The sequence below is a fragment of the Acomys russatus genome, chromosome 1 (genome assembly GCF_903995435.1).
Source record: "Acomys russatus chromosome 1, mAcoRus1.1, whole genome shotgun sequence".
Classification (NCBI taxonomy): Eukaryota; Metazoa; Chordata; class Mammalia; order Rodentia; family Muridae; genus Acomys; species Acomys russatus.
The window spans coordinates 96,502,055-96,516,560 of NC_067137.1; the positions used below are offsets into that span (position 1 = coordinate 96,502,055).

The 14,506-nt window shown below is 49.1% G+C and overlaps 1 pseudogene; it reads left to right on the forward strand.

The window, feature by feature from the left end:
• Positions 1-487: 487 nt before the first annotated feature.
• Positions 488-5,190, forward strand: LOC127191406 (poly(rC)-binding protein 2-like; annotated as a pseudogene).
• Positions 5,191-14,506: the final 9,316 nt, after the last annotated feature.

The window sequence follows — 14,506 nt, forward strand, 5'->3', positions numbered from 1 at the left end:
TTCCTTCCTATGTGAGTAGTGGCTGTTGCTACTCATCTATGTGTTCCTTAAGGCAACATTTTTTATTTTTTTATTTTTTTTAAGGCAACATTTTTAAGCCTGAGCTTCCCTGCTCTCGTGCAGTAAGGAAAAGAGTTCATTGTCCCTTTCCATTTAACAAGCCAAAGGGCTTCCCCGGGCTTTGGAAAGCTGACTTCCTCTAGCAGGCCTCAACAAAAGTGCCTGTCTCCAAAGCCCCCCTGGGAACAACCTCTGACAAATGGCAGATCTGTCCCAGCTCCTCGCAGCTGTCCTGGGCGCAGCCAGGCACTGGAGAGAACGAGTTCGACAAGGAAAGTTTCCAGGCCTTCAGCCTGTCCAGCCCCAGATGAGGGAGCTTTTTGAATGGGCAAAACTCGGTCTCCCCCTGGGCAGGAGATTCGTCCACGTCCCTCCTCACCTGTGCTGGCCCTGTCACACATGCACACGACAGGCTCGTGCTCGCTTCATGGCTGTACGCGTGAACGCCTTCACTCTGCTTCTGAAGACACTGCAGAAGGGTGGGTTCTAGTCCCAAACACTGTCTCTTCCCTCTGTTAACAGGGTATTGGGTACATCCCTCCCGCAAAAAACAAAAAACCAAAAAACCTACTAAGCTAATCTACCCGTTAACTGCAGAGGGACAATGGTTTTATTATATTACAGACTCCTGGGATGAGTATCAGGGTGAAAGAGATACAGTCAGTAACCAGGATATGGTTTTGTTCAGTCTACAGCAGGGACTGGCTTTCTATAGAGGGATGTGAGGGACAGTGGGAGAGGAACAGGCACCTCTCATTTGGAGTGTGGAGGGCAACCCGCCCTTGGCCAGCCAGCCTAAGGATCCTCTTGCCTCTGCCTCCCCAGGTCTGAGGTCACGGATGCAGGCACACACCTGCTGAGGGTTCACACTCAGCTCTTGTTCCTCGCAGGGCGAAAAGCTGACCCTTTACCCACCACGCCATATCCCCAGTCCCATCTATTGACCTGTGACAACTAAAAGTTGGCTTGTGAATTCAGAGCCCCCCCTCCTCCCTCCCCTCCCCCCCTTCTCTCCCTGCCTTTGTCCAGTGGCAGGTGAATGGTCGGAAGACAAACACTCTCGTTCCCTTTATCCCCCTCTCCCACTGGACACACATGTAAAATACAATAGGCTCTGTTCCAGCCTTACGGAAAACTGCCCCCCCTCCCATTCCCTTCCCTGCCGAAGGATTCATGCCAAATACTTGGGGTTCCTAAAGGGTCTCTTTTGAAAAGGAAGGGGGAAAAAAAAGGATAGTGACTAGCTATAGTCACAATGAAAAGTTATAATTTTCCTTGGCAGCCAAAATTGCCTCCTTCCTGACTCCATCTTTGATAAAGCTGTGCCTCCCGGCTTCCTTGCCCTTGGCCTCTTTTACTCTCCCAGCCAGATGCGGGGATATTTTCCATTCACATGACACTGGGCTAAGGCGGAAGAAAAGACGAGCCGTTCCCCGTTAGCAAATCTTTCCACCTCTTGATAGACTACGGACCATTGGTGCCACTGGCAGTAAATAAAGCAACTGAGGTGGGGGTTTGGGGGGGCGGCTACAAGCTGGAAAGCTTGGACACTTTTTCCATCTGGAATCGTGAGACTGTTGGTGGCAGGGCCAACTGGAGCCACGTTCTGGTTTGGGAGACAAAGCTCATCGTGAAACTGACCGTGCCAGTAAGAATATGAGGACGTCAAGGACGGCACCCGCGGCCAAAAGATAGTAGACAGAGATTGGCTGGGAAATGCCACGGGCACGTGGCTCTGACCTTGGGGAACTGAGCCCTGATTGTAACTCCTCAAAGAGCTCCTTGATTTGATGGGGAAAAAAGGGGGGACTTTAGAGCTTTGCATTCAAGCGGGGACACTGGAAAAACAGTTCACAGCCAGCCAATCTCCATCTCCCTTTCAGCTGTGAGCTAACCTGCTGCCGCAGCACAGGGCCAATGCTGGGACTCAAGTTACCGCAAAAAGATTTGTAAACGCTGAGTGTCCCTGTCGACACAACAAGTGAACATCCCCTACGACGTACTCAGCCAAATTCCAAGGTCTAATTAGGGACAGCGAAAAATGATTTACTATATAGATCCCTGTTTGCTTACAACTCCTGGCATCCAATTAAGGGGATGGCGGGGGGGGGGGGGGGGGGGGGGAGCAGATTTCCAGAGCACCGGAGACAAAAGCCAGCTGTCACAGACTACTTCCTAAGCCCGTCCTTCCCAGGAAAGCCCTCCGTGTCGCCAAACAGAGCCAAAGAGCAATACCTCCTCGTCTCAAAGCTAGTCAGTCTTCGATGGACAAGTGGCAGCCCCAGGACCAGCTCAGAGCCAAAGCTAATTCTTTGTTTTCTCTCCTATAAAATGAAGCTGTTGGATGTGGCTTGTTAAAACAGTGGAAACTTTTGGTCCCCGCCCCCGCCCCCCGAGGAAAACTTTAGAAACTCAGTTTCTAAATACATCTTTGTCACCGGGAAGAAATGTAGTAAGCGTTCCATCATCACTCTGACAGCTGGAGAGAAACAGCTTAGCTCTGTGTCTTAAGTCCCCAAGTAGATTATCAGCCTGTGCTGGACCGCTGGCTGCAAGTATTAAGCACTTGGTAGACGTGGTGGAGCCGGGAGACTCCTGGTTCACTTGAAAACTGCATTATTGAAGCACGCCCTTCCAGGTTATCCAATTGAGATGCTTCAGGCGCTCTGGGGCTTTCACTGCCCTTTAAAGCTGTTGTATACATTAGTAATTGTAGATAACTCAGAGCAGTTCGGGCCAATTTTTTTTTTTTTCAAAGCATTCGCATCAACTCTATCCCATGAAGGTTCAACGGACCTCCTTTTCCGTCCCCCAAGAGAACAGACCGTTTTCTACGGTCTGTTCCAGACTTACACTGGTTCAACATATGATTTTTATTTTATTTTAATTTTCAAGATAGGATAGCCCAGGGTACCCAAGCCTGGCCCAGGTCGCCTCAAATTCACTATGTAGCCAAGGATGACCTCAAACTTCTGATGCTCCTATCTCCCAAGTGCTAGAATTACAGGCACACACCACCCACCACACATGGCTTATAGGGTGAAGGCCCCAGCTCTGTATATGCTAGTTAGGGCAAGAATTCAGGGCAATTCTACTAGGGAACTATATTCACAGCTTCTAAACATCATTAAAAGTTTTTACCAATAGTGTGAAAGCAGCACCAGCTCACTAAAAACCATATTTCAAATTTTGAATTGTTGTCTTTTCTCAGGCTTGCATTATGCAGTATGGATGATCTCCCATGGTGCTCGGCAGCAACATGAGCTGCAGTCTCACGGTCAGCTGTGTGTGAAGAAAACGATCGACACTGCAGCGTGCTGTGTGTGCTGCGGACATTATTTGGAGAGTGTGCATCCTGCTTGGCTTTTGTTTTCAATTTAACACAACCTCAAGTCGCCTGAAGTCTTAGTTCCTTTTCTGTTGCTGTGAGGAGACACCAGGGCCAAGGCAAACTTACAGAAGAAAAGGTTTATGAAGCTTCCGGGTCTAAATCATTATGGTGGAAAACGTGGCAGCAAGCAGGTGGGCACGGCGCCAGAGAAATAGCTGCAAGTTTCCATCCTTATTTGCAGGAAAGAGGCAGAGAAGGAGAGTAGGAGAGTGGGAGAGAGAGAGAGACAGAGACAGAGAATAAGCTAACTTTGAAACCCACCTCCTCCAATTTAAGGCCATACTTCAAATCCTTCCCAAACAATTCCACCAGCTGAGGATCAATCATTCAAACATATGAGCCCTGGGGGGGAGGGGCGTGGAGGTGGTGGGGGTGGCACATTCTCATTCAAACCACCAGACCTGGGATGAGGGCAGCTCAACTGAAGAGTTGTCTCCATCAGCCTGGCCGGTGGGCATGCATATAGGGCATTTCCTTAAACGCTGATTGATGTAGAAGTGCCCAGCCCACTCTGAGAAGCAGGGATTAATGCCTATACCTCACCTACGAGCATCATGGCTTATCCCAGCCTACCTTGAACCTCCTACGATACTTCTGTCAGGCCACAGTGTGGCGCAGTCATCAACATAGAGGACTTTCCAGTAAACCACTGGACACCCCTGCAATTTATGGAGCTACAGTCACTGAGGGGCAGGTGAGGTCTGATGAATCCATTTTCAACAATGTGTCAAGGAGCGTCTCTAGTTGGGAATTCATTTCACTGTGGCTGTACTCTCTGTGCATTTGTACAGCTCTGGCCTCTCACTTGACCTGCTTCCAACAGCTTAACAGTTTTCATTCCCAGTAACAAAATAAGATCCTCCATGTGTTCAAGTTGCGTCTGCTTAGGTATCCTGGCTTTTGTCTTCCTCCGAAGATTACGTTAGTTTGAAAATGTGTTGTTAAACAGTGTTATGCTTGTCTTCGGGGTCTCCTTTCAATTCCAACTACTGGCATTCCAAAATCCATCACTGAGTGTGTCAAACAGATCTGTGTGGTCATGTTGGAGGCTCTCTCCCAATTCCTCTTGTCCCCCCTTGGCCCCCCACCCTCCCACCCCTGCTGCCCCAAGGGCATGACTATCCTGTACCAGCCCAAGTCCTACCTCAGGTTGGTCAGGACAGGTACAGAATAGGCAGTGACCTCGTCCATGTGCCTCAGCCACGCCCCTGGAGGGACCACCTCTAGTGGCCTATAGCATTCCAGGACAGCATGCCATCCCACAGCCAGATTGGAGGAAGCTGCACCAGCTGACAACGCAATGGTCTCATTTTCCCATGATGCATGGCAACACCAGATTCATTGGCCTTGAATCCAGCTCTCCAGAGGTGAAAGGAGGCAATTGGGAAGGTTTGGACACATCTGCTCAAACTACTTCTCACGAGCTCACTATCCCAAATGATTTGATTGGCTGCATAGTCGGGAGTCAGGGCACCAAAATCGATGCGCTCTATCAGACATCTGGGGTGCAGATCAAAATTGCAAACCCAGTGGAATGGTCTACTGACAGGCAGGTTATCAACACTGGATCTGCTGCCAGCATTAGCCTGGCTCGGTATCTAACCGACGGCAGGCCTTCCTCAGAGACAGGTGGCATGGAAGCACCTAGAACCGTGTCATCCATTACCCCTTCCTCCTGTTCACCACCACCCATGATCCATCTGTGTAGTGTCTGGGCTGTCAGCAATTCCAGGGGTTAAGTAGTTTGTAAACTTTCAATTTCTGCACGCTTTATCATCGCTCGTGATTATTTAATTAAAGCATTTTAATTCCTTTTTCAAAAAAAGAAAGGAAGGAAGAAAAGAAAGAAAGAAAGAAGAAAGAAAGGCAGCACAGCTCACCAAGAGCCCCCTAAGGTGAAAGGACAAGGGGAGAGATAGAGACTCCAGGCCAAGGGAGGGTCTGAGGCTCCTGGCAGGAGCGGGAGATTGAAATAGAGGAAACCATCAATAAGGCAGTGCAAGGAAAGAGAATAGGAATGAGTGTTCTGACCTCTCCTCTTTCCTGCCATCATGGACCAAACCCAGGTGGACCAAAGGTACTCATGAGAATTAATGTACCCAGTAGTGTCAGCCTCTAGACATCACTGTCTTCCATACAGATCACAAGGGTGGCTTCAGGTAAGAATCAAACCGTTGGGGCTGGAGAGATGGCTCAGCGCTTAGGAGCACTGTCTTGTTCTTCCAGAGGTCCTAAGTTCAATTCCCAGCAACCACAAGGTGGCTGACAACCATCTATATTAGGTTCTGGTGCCCTCTGCTGGCCAATAGGTGTACATGCAGATAGAGCACTCATCTCCAACATCTAAAAAGAATCAAACCCTTCCCAACTCACTCAATTCTATCGTCTTCATGAGATCAGCTACTGCGATTCCAGATGATGCTTGCCCAGAAGACAAGAATTGGTTCATCTCGGGGAAGAGGATACACCCTTTCTTCAATTGGAAGCATCCCAAACCAGTTTACACCAGAATTCTTTGCCGCCCTCAGCTGGAAATCCTCATCAGCTAGCTCTCTCTCCATGCTGAAAGCTGCTTACAGCTGCCGTCCACAGACTCCACCTTTTTCTCTCCCACCCTGGGAAGCCACTGAGGCACTGATGCCCCAGTGAATTGTGTTGCAGCCAGAGAAAATGCAGCCTGGGTTCCCCAGAAGTCTTCTCTGGAGACTGACACAGCTTCGGAAAGGAACACATGGGTTGCAATGATGTGCAGCGCCTGAATGCCCCTGGGGGCTTCCTCCCTGCTCCAGCTCAGTGGAGGGGGACCAGAAAGGCATTATTATTCTTCCTACTTTCCCTATGCAGATGCAAAGGCCAGAGTGTCTGGCTGGAAAGGGTCCCAGAAATGATCTCACTTCTCCTTCCTCAAGGGGTTAGGTCATTGGAGGGAGGTCAGCCAGTGACTGGGAGTGAACCTCATCCGAGCCAGGGGTCTTGTTCTCACTCCCCTGCCCACTTGTTTTTGGGGGTTTTTTGTTTGTTTGTTTGTTTGATTTTGGTTTTTGGTTTTTCGAGACAGGGTTTCTCTGTGTAGCCTTGGCCATCCTGGACTCACTTTGTAGACCACAGCAATCCGCCTGCCTCTGCCTCCCCAGCTCTGGGATTAAAGGTGTGCTCTACCACGCCTGGCTCCACTTGTTTTTTTGTTGTTGTTGTTTTTTGTTTTGTTTTGTTTTGTTTTTTCTTCCTCTGACAGTCCTTTGCTGAACTCCCGGGCACTGTGCCACGTGACAAGTGCTCAGGAGTGAGGTCACTTCTTTTTAGTACATTCGCGTAAGTAGACGTTGAGTTCCGTCTGCCCTCTGGCCTGCAAGAGCTCCCAGCTTCCAAGCCCTGAGGTCCATACACGTGAGAAGAGTAGAGAAGCAGGAGAGACAGACACCAAATAATCTGGGAAAGATGAATAATCTAGGCCCCAAAATCCTAGGTTGGAATTGGAGAAGAGAGGATGGGGGCAACAACAGAAAAGATGGGTCCTTAGAGAGGTTGTATCCTGCTCTGGGGCAAAGTTCCAGGACGCCCACAGCAGACCCCTGGGTGCCTGGGTGTCTGGGTGCCTAGGACCCTCCCGGGCTCAGAGGGCTCTGACATGAAGCATCAGAGTCGCCTCCATAACTGAAAGAGGCTATAGGGACAAGATCAGGGACAGGTCAGGAATGGCCAATAACCAACACCCTGGTGCCATTTAGACAGCAAAATGCTAAACCAACCCTGGCTGCACTGGTGTTGCAAACATCAGAACCAAGGAGTCAGCACCTGAAAACTGGTCCACAGAGGATAAGAGCAGCTGATCTCAACCCATGGGTGGCACCCCTTTGGGGGTAGACCCGCCCTTTCACGGGAGACACAGATCGGGTATCCTCTATATCAGATAATGACATTACAATACACAACAGTAGCAAACTTATGAAGTAGCAGCAAAAATAACTTTATGCTTGGGGGTCACCACAACATGAAGGACTGTGATAAAAGGTCACAGCGTTAGGAAGGTTGAGAGGCCCTAGGATAGAGATTCCTCTCTCTGCTGGCCAGTGCTGGGAACTGCTACTGGAGAAATGGGGACACCCAGACTTCCAAAGCTTTCTAGTCTGAACCAGAAAAAAAAAATGTTTTCTATTCAGTCCTTAACAGGATGAAGGAGTGAAAGATACTTTTAAGAGGAGCTACCACCTTCTCCGTGAACTGGCAGTTTTCTGAGTGGCTCACAGATGTCTTCTCTTCTGCGGCTGAGGGCACTCTTCCACAGGAAAGTTTTCATGTCCCCTTTACAGGAAGAGACAGAGTCCAGGATGCCCCGCTGGCATCTGTTGTTTCTATGGGGCCTTTAGATCAAAATGGTCCTGAAGCCAAAGTGGCAGGTCAGAAGAGTCCGTGCTCCAGCATCCTTGCCCAGGAACAGGGTGGCCTGAGAAGCACACGCATCCTCACTCCCTCTCCCAGATTGTTAACACATAGGCAGGACCAGGACATGACCTTGTGTGAGACCTTGTAGCTGGTCCCTGTCTCCCCGTTTGCTGCCAGCCAAGTCACGGGTCACAGTCTTCCTTGTAGCTGACCAGGAGGACCAGGGCTTCAGAGTGAGGGAAGAGAAAGTAAGAGGAGAAAGCAGAGAGAGTGGCAGGCAATGCAGGCGGGAGAGTATACTTGAGTCACTAATTGAGTCTTTGTGGCACCTGGAGCCTCACATCCTTTAGGTGCTGAACTCTTACCAGGGACCTATCAAGGGATCTTGGGAAAATATTTGCTGTCCCACTTCTTGCAGCTCTGGAAACTTCGATCAGCAGAAAACTCCAAGTGAGGAAGCCTGAGACACCAGCATGCATTTAAAAAGACAGTGTTCAGCCTTGAGCCTTAAACCACCCAGCCCAGGCATGACATGTCAGCTGAGGGACACCAGAGTCATCATCTCTTTGCTGCAGTCGGCTGAAGACAAACCCTAAAACCAACCACAGAGCCAACGTGGTGGTGCATGCCTTTCAGTCACAGCACTGGGGAGGCAGAGGCAAGTCATCTCTGTGAGTTCGAGGCCAGCCTGGTCTATCTACATAGTGAGTTATATATGCCACACCTCATAATCCTCCCCAACAGCCACCAACTGGGAACCAAATATTCAGATATCTGAGACTTTAGGGAACATTTTATTTAAGCCACCATACTTTATAACAACACTGCTAGGGCACTTTTTTCTTTCAATGTATAAATTAGGGAATCTTTAAAATGGAGAGTAGGGGCTGGAGAGGTGGCTCTTCCAGGGGACCTGAGTTAGGTTCCCAGCACCCAGGCTGGATGGCTCAAATCACCTGTGATGTCAGTTCTAGGGTGATACAGCGTCCTCCTCTGGCGTCTGTGGGCCCTGAGCTGCTGTGCACATACCTACCCACCCACACATAAGACACAGTAAAATAAGTCTTTTAGAGAGAGTGTGAGGATGAAAATTCAAAAGACACGCCTTCCCAGCCCTCTTTGAAACAAGAAGTAGCCCGGTGTCCAACGCTGGTTAGTGAAATTGGAGGTTTCCTGTAGGGAGTGGGGGTGGAGTCATACCTGCATTAAATGACCCACAAGCCTAATTGATTAGAATTTTCTGACTGGAGAATGAGAAGGTTGTAAAATTTCCAGACAAACTTCTTAGAATGTCTTTTAGCCCCTTCAAAGCCTTTCACGCTCAACTTCTGTGTCTGCTATAACATGTATGTGATTAATGGGGGAAAACCTGTTGGGATGTTTTGTTTTGATTTTTTGAGACAGGGCTTCCCTGTGTAGTCCTGGCTGTCCCGGAACTCACTATGTAGACCAGGCTGTACTCGAACTCAGAGATCTGCCTGCCTCTGCCTCCCGAGTGCTGGGGAAGGTCCGCACTACCACGGTCCCTCCCTTTTGGAATGTATTAACAGCCCGCTAGCTTCCACCAGCACCAAAATGAAGAAGTGTCATCCGACAGCACCTGAGACCTAACACAGAGATTTCCCTACCTTGCTATAACCCGTCTACCTGATGTTTCCACCAATAAATTTGAAAAATGTCCTTATGTATGATCTTCTCTTGTTCCTCAACCTTGAAGACTTCCTGAAGACATTTCTGTGCTAGAAGATGTTAATGAGGTCAACTGAATCTATGTTCCTGAGACATGGCCAGTCATATTTGGTTCAAGAATAAATTGTCACTCCCTTTGAAGTGATAGCTGTTTTAAACTCTCTTGAGTGGCTTTTGAGGAAAGTACCATATTTTTTTGGACCATAAGATGCACTTTCCCCAAAAAACCTGAGGGGGAGAGATTAGGGTGCACTTCATGGTTTAAATTGCTATTTTTACTGTTTTTCTTGTTTTACTGCTTTAAAAACTGGGTGCTTCTTATGGTCAGGTGCATCTTATAGTCTGAAAAATACGGTATCTTTCTCTCTGGTAGAAACAGGGGCAAGAGAAGAGCTCCATTGCCACGCTTGCTGGGGAAGAGAGGGCACAAAGACAGCCTGTCTGGCATCACTAGGCATTCTGCCACAATGAGCTAGCCAGACAGGGGACAGGATGAGGGCTGCTTATGGGATGACGAAGGTACCAATGAGATGTTGCCCTGACCCGTCACCACCCAGCCCCCCTAACTATTTAAGACAAATGAGTGGCTTTCTGATTGCACAACAACAGTGTTTCTAATGTCTGAGGCCATGCTGGCATTGGCAGTAGGTACAGAGCCGTTGGGAACATGGGACTTGGCCTCTTCCTTCTATACCACAAGTTCACCACCAAAGCAGAGAAACCAGACCTGGGCACTGGTGCTCAACATCGTTTAAATAGAAACTTATAATACAATCCAGTTTTAAACTCAAGGCACTGGGCTGGAGAGATGGCTCAGAGGTTAAGAGCACTGACTGTTTTTCCTAGAGGTCCTGAGTTCAATTCCCAGCAACCACATGGTGACTCACAACCATCTATAGTGTCTGATGCCCTCTTCTGGCACGCAGGTGTATATGCAGGCAGAGCAATGTGTACATAATAATAAATAAAATCTTTTAAAAATAAGAATAAAATAAACTCAAGGCACCAGCAACTCTGCTGCTGGATATCTGCAAGATCATTTGAGATTAGGGTGCCTCCCTTACGGTACCTTCCCAAGCAAAGAACCAGAGACTAGAGTGGGGGAAAGGACTAGAGTGGGGGAAAGGTGACAGGAGCTTTAAATGAAGGCAGGATACAAGGAAAGGATGACACACCTCTTCTCCATTCTGGAGACTCCTGAAGGAGACAGCCTGCCTGCCTCCCTGCCTGCCCGCCTGCCTGCCTGCCTACCTCCCTCCCTGCCTGCCTGCCTGCCTACCTCCCTGCCTGCCTGCCTGCCTGCCTGCCTCCCTCCCTCCCTGCCTGCCTGCCTGCCTGCCTCCCTCCCTCCCTGCCTGCCTGCCTGCCTGCCTCCCTCCCTGCCTGCCTGCCTGCCTGCCTACCTCCCTCCCAGCCTCCCTGCCTGCCTGCCTCCCTCCCTCCCTGCCTGCCTGCCTGCCTCCCTCCCTCCCTGCCTGCCTGCCTGCCTGCCTCCCTCCCTCCCTGCCTGCCTGCCTGCCTGCCTCCCTCCCAGCCTCCCTGCCTGCCTGCCTCCCTCCCTGCCTGCCTGCCTGCCTGCCTGCCTCCCTCCCTCCCTGCCTGCCTGCCTGCCTGCCTCCCTCCCTCCCTGCCTGCCTACCTCCCTGCCTGCCTGCCTCCCTCCCTGCTTGCCTGCCTGCCTGCCCTAGGAGTTTTCTTTTAAACTCATAAAATCGTCTTCTTTGAATAAAGCTTTGTTTTGTTTGATTCCATGTTGTGTTTTGCATATTATATGCAGAGGACATAAGCCGAGCCTCATGAATAGCTCTGTAAAATGGTTTCAGAGCTAAGCAGTCCTGCCTACCTGATGAACTGCTGTCCATATAACATAGAAATACAACGCGAAACAGAACCTTCTGTCTTTCTCAAAGTTGCAAACATAGCAAATGATCACTTGATTTCTACCACATTTCACATCAGATGTGGAACTGGGCTAAACTGACCGGTCTATCACTCCAGGTGGTCTCACTTAACTCCTAAGCTTGGCCACTAGGTGCCAGCAAAATAGGTTAGTGTGAAAAATGGTTTCTATTAAAGATAGCTCAAGAAGGGTCTATATTTTTCTGTACCTCCTCCCACTTTGTGCCAATTGCATCAGATTGTGAGGTCAAGCTCGAACCAATGAAATGAGATGTAGTCAACACCCACATCAGGGATAAAAGGCAGTGGCCATTGTGGCCAAGTGTGCTACTCACCAGGCCAGTTTGCTGTCTAGCACATCCTTGTTTGAAAAAAAAAAATCACCTGGCCAAATTTTTATTTTATTATTTATTTATTTATTTATTTTTTTTTTACCTCCCTGGTGCTGGGATTAAAGGCGTGTGCCACCAAGCCTGGCTCACCTGGCCAAATTACTTCACTTTATTAGTGTATTCCTGCATTAAAACACTGGAGAATACCAAGAGGTGCTGGTGCATGCCTGTAATCCCAGCACTCTGGGAGGCAGAGGCAGGCAGATCTTTGTGAGTTCGAGGCCAGCCTGGTCTACAAAGCGAGTCCAGGACAGCCAGGGCTACACAGAGAAAAACTGTCTTTAAAAAAAAAAAACAACTAAAAACAAACCCACTGAAGCATAAGATGGCTGACATTTATTTCAAAGCCAACTGGATCCAAGATTCCCCATGACAGGCATGAGCCCACGGTTCTGTGGTCTTCTCAGGTTCTGTGCTGCTTGGTCCGTATGCTGAGGTCTGTACTTTAGAGGCTGTCTTTCCTTCCCGCTCCTGTTGCCAGAGGCCCCTGTGCAGCATCCCAGGTCCTGGACTCCATTTCTAACCTAATTGGAATAAGGATAGTGCGTTTGTGTGTGATCGTTGCGAGGTCTACCAAATGTCAGGGCATCACCCCTTTGCCTATTTTTTTCCATCTCCGAAGGCAGGACCAATTTATCTCTCTTTTTCTGCTTGGGCTTTTGGTGGCCACCTTCCGAATCCCAACGTCTTCCTTTATTCGTTGAGCAAAACAAAGTTTTGGAAGCCTAGCGGGGCATTGTGGGACGTGCGAAGGAGAAAATGGCCCTTAACTTCAGGAAGCTCATGGCCTCCTGGAAATCAAATAACTCTTCTAGGTGCTTTGAAAACCTCTGAAGTAATTTCAGAGATTCTGTAAGTTCCTGTGTGCCCCTTTCCCCTCCTTCCTCCACGGATGACAGCTCCTGTACGATCATAGCATAAAAATTAAACTTCTGTTCCTCACACATTATCCAGCCCCAGGCATTTGCCAAGTAACAGCTTGAATGAACTATATAGACACTACATGTTTACAAAGTTGAAACGATAGCCCGTATGTAGTTCATGGGTAAGAAATTTACCTGGGTCTAACTGTCCACTAACCTCTAAGCCTTATTGGCAGTGAGTCTCTGCAAGTGCCCTTTGGTGTATTTGTTAGCATTCTGTTTCAGTCTGCCTACTTGTGATGTCATTGCTTACCTGCCACAGGGGTGTGGCCCTGCCCAGGGCCATATAAAAGGACAAACCGACCACATGGCCCTCTCTCTTACCCCTCTTACTCTTCCTCTCTACCCGCTCCTCTCTCCTCCTGTCCCACCTCCATCTCTCTCTCTTTCTCTTACCTCTCTACTCTCTCTACTCCCTCTCTCTCTCTCTTCTTCTTACTCTTCTTGTCTCTGTCTCTCTCTGGGGTAACCTTCCCCCCTTTTCTTCTTCCTCCATGCTCACTTAATAACCCCATATAATATCTCGCATTTGGTACCTTATTATCCCTTAATACCTTATATCTTACTGCCATAATTATTAAATATAACAGTATTGGTTTGTAGTTAAGACAGTCTCCGATAGTAAACAGCACTGTCCCCCTATTCTGCAGAGACAGAAGTTGAGTCTCAGAGCAGTCAGTCAGCTAGCAGCATCAGCTAAGCCAGAGGGAATACGTTCCTTCCCCCCCCCACCCCCACAGGCCCCCCCCAATCCTCTCACCCCTATCCTGCAGATCCTAACTTCGATACCTCCATGACAAAAGGTTGGGAGCCAGAAGAAGCCGCCCCACTTGAGGCCTCGTCTTCTCTCTCAGACATTGAAATCCAAGCTCCAAGTTTGTTTCCATGGCAAAGGCTTCCCAAAGGAAATGCCTCAGGGGAACAATGTCAGGTGGGCTAACAAAGGCAAAGTCTGCAAACATTTCCCTGAGGGGGCGGGGTGGGGGTGGGGGCGGAGGTGGGGGCTGGGGGGGGGAGATGGGGCACGACTTGAGCTGAAATATTGTGACTCTGTAAAGGAAGTGCCTTTGTGAAAACCTGCAAGAAACACAGGTGCAGCTAAAACAAACCCAAAGGAAAAGCTTGAAAAAAACACAGGGGGTTCCCCCTCAAAAACCGGACACTGTTCCCCACACGGCTTCCTTCCCACTGAAGGAGTTAAGAACCTGCCATCTGGCCGCAGCGATTATTTTGAGTCAGAGGCACATGTGAAGCCGAACAAGGACGTTCCTCGCGCCTTCTTTCTCTTCTTCCACACTCTCATCAGCGGTGGGAGTTCACTGTGGCCATACCTGCCTGCAGTCCTACCTCGCAGGAGGCTCAGGAGTTCTAGGTCATCCTCAGCTGCACCCCACCCCAAGCTGGAAGCCAGCCTGTGCTACAATGAGACCGTGTCAAAAAAGAAAGGAAAGAAGGAAGGAAGGAAGAAAGGGAAGGAGGAAGGAAGGGAGGGAAGGGGACAATAATGAGCTATCCCTGAGGGGACTCTGTGCAGGCTGTCACCCTAACTCTCACCTCCCCTGACCCTCCCCATGTATTTTACTTCTCCAGGACCTGACTACTCTGTGCAGTTCAGTGTATAAATGGTTAACACCAACTGCATTTTGGGTCTTCCAGTTTCCTGAGGAAGGCTCCCTGGGCATGTAAAACATGCATGAAATAAGTCTGCATGGTTTTCTCTGTGCATATATTTTTTGTCCATTTAACTATCAGGCCCAGGGTGGGAGAAG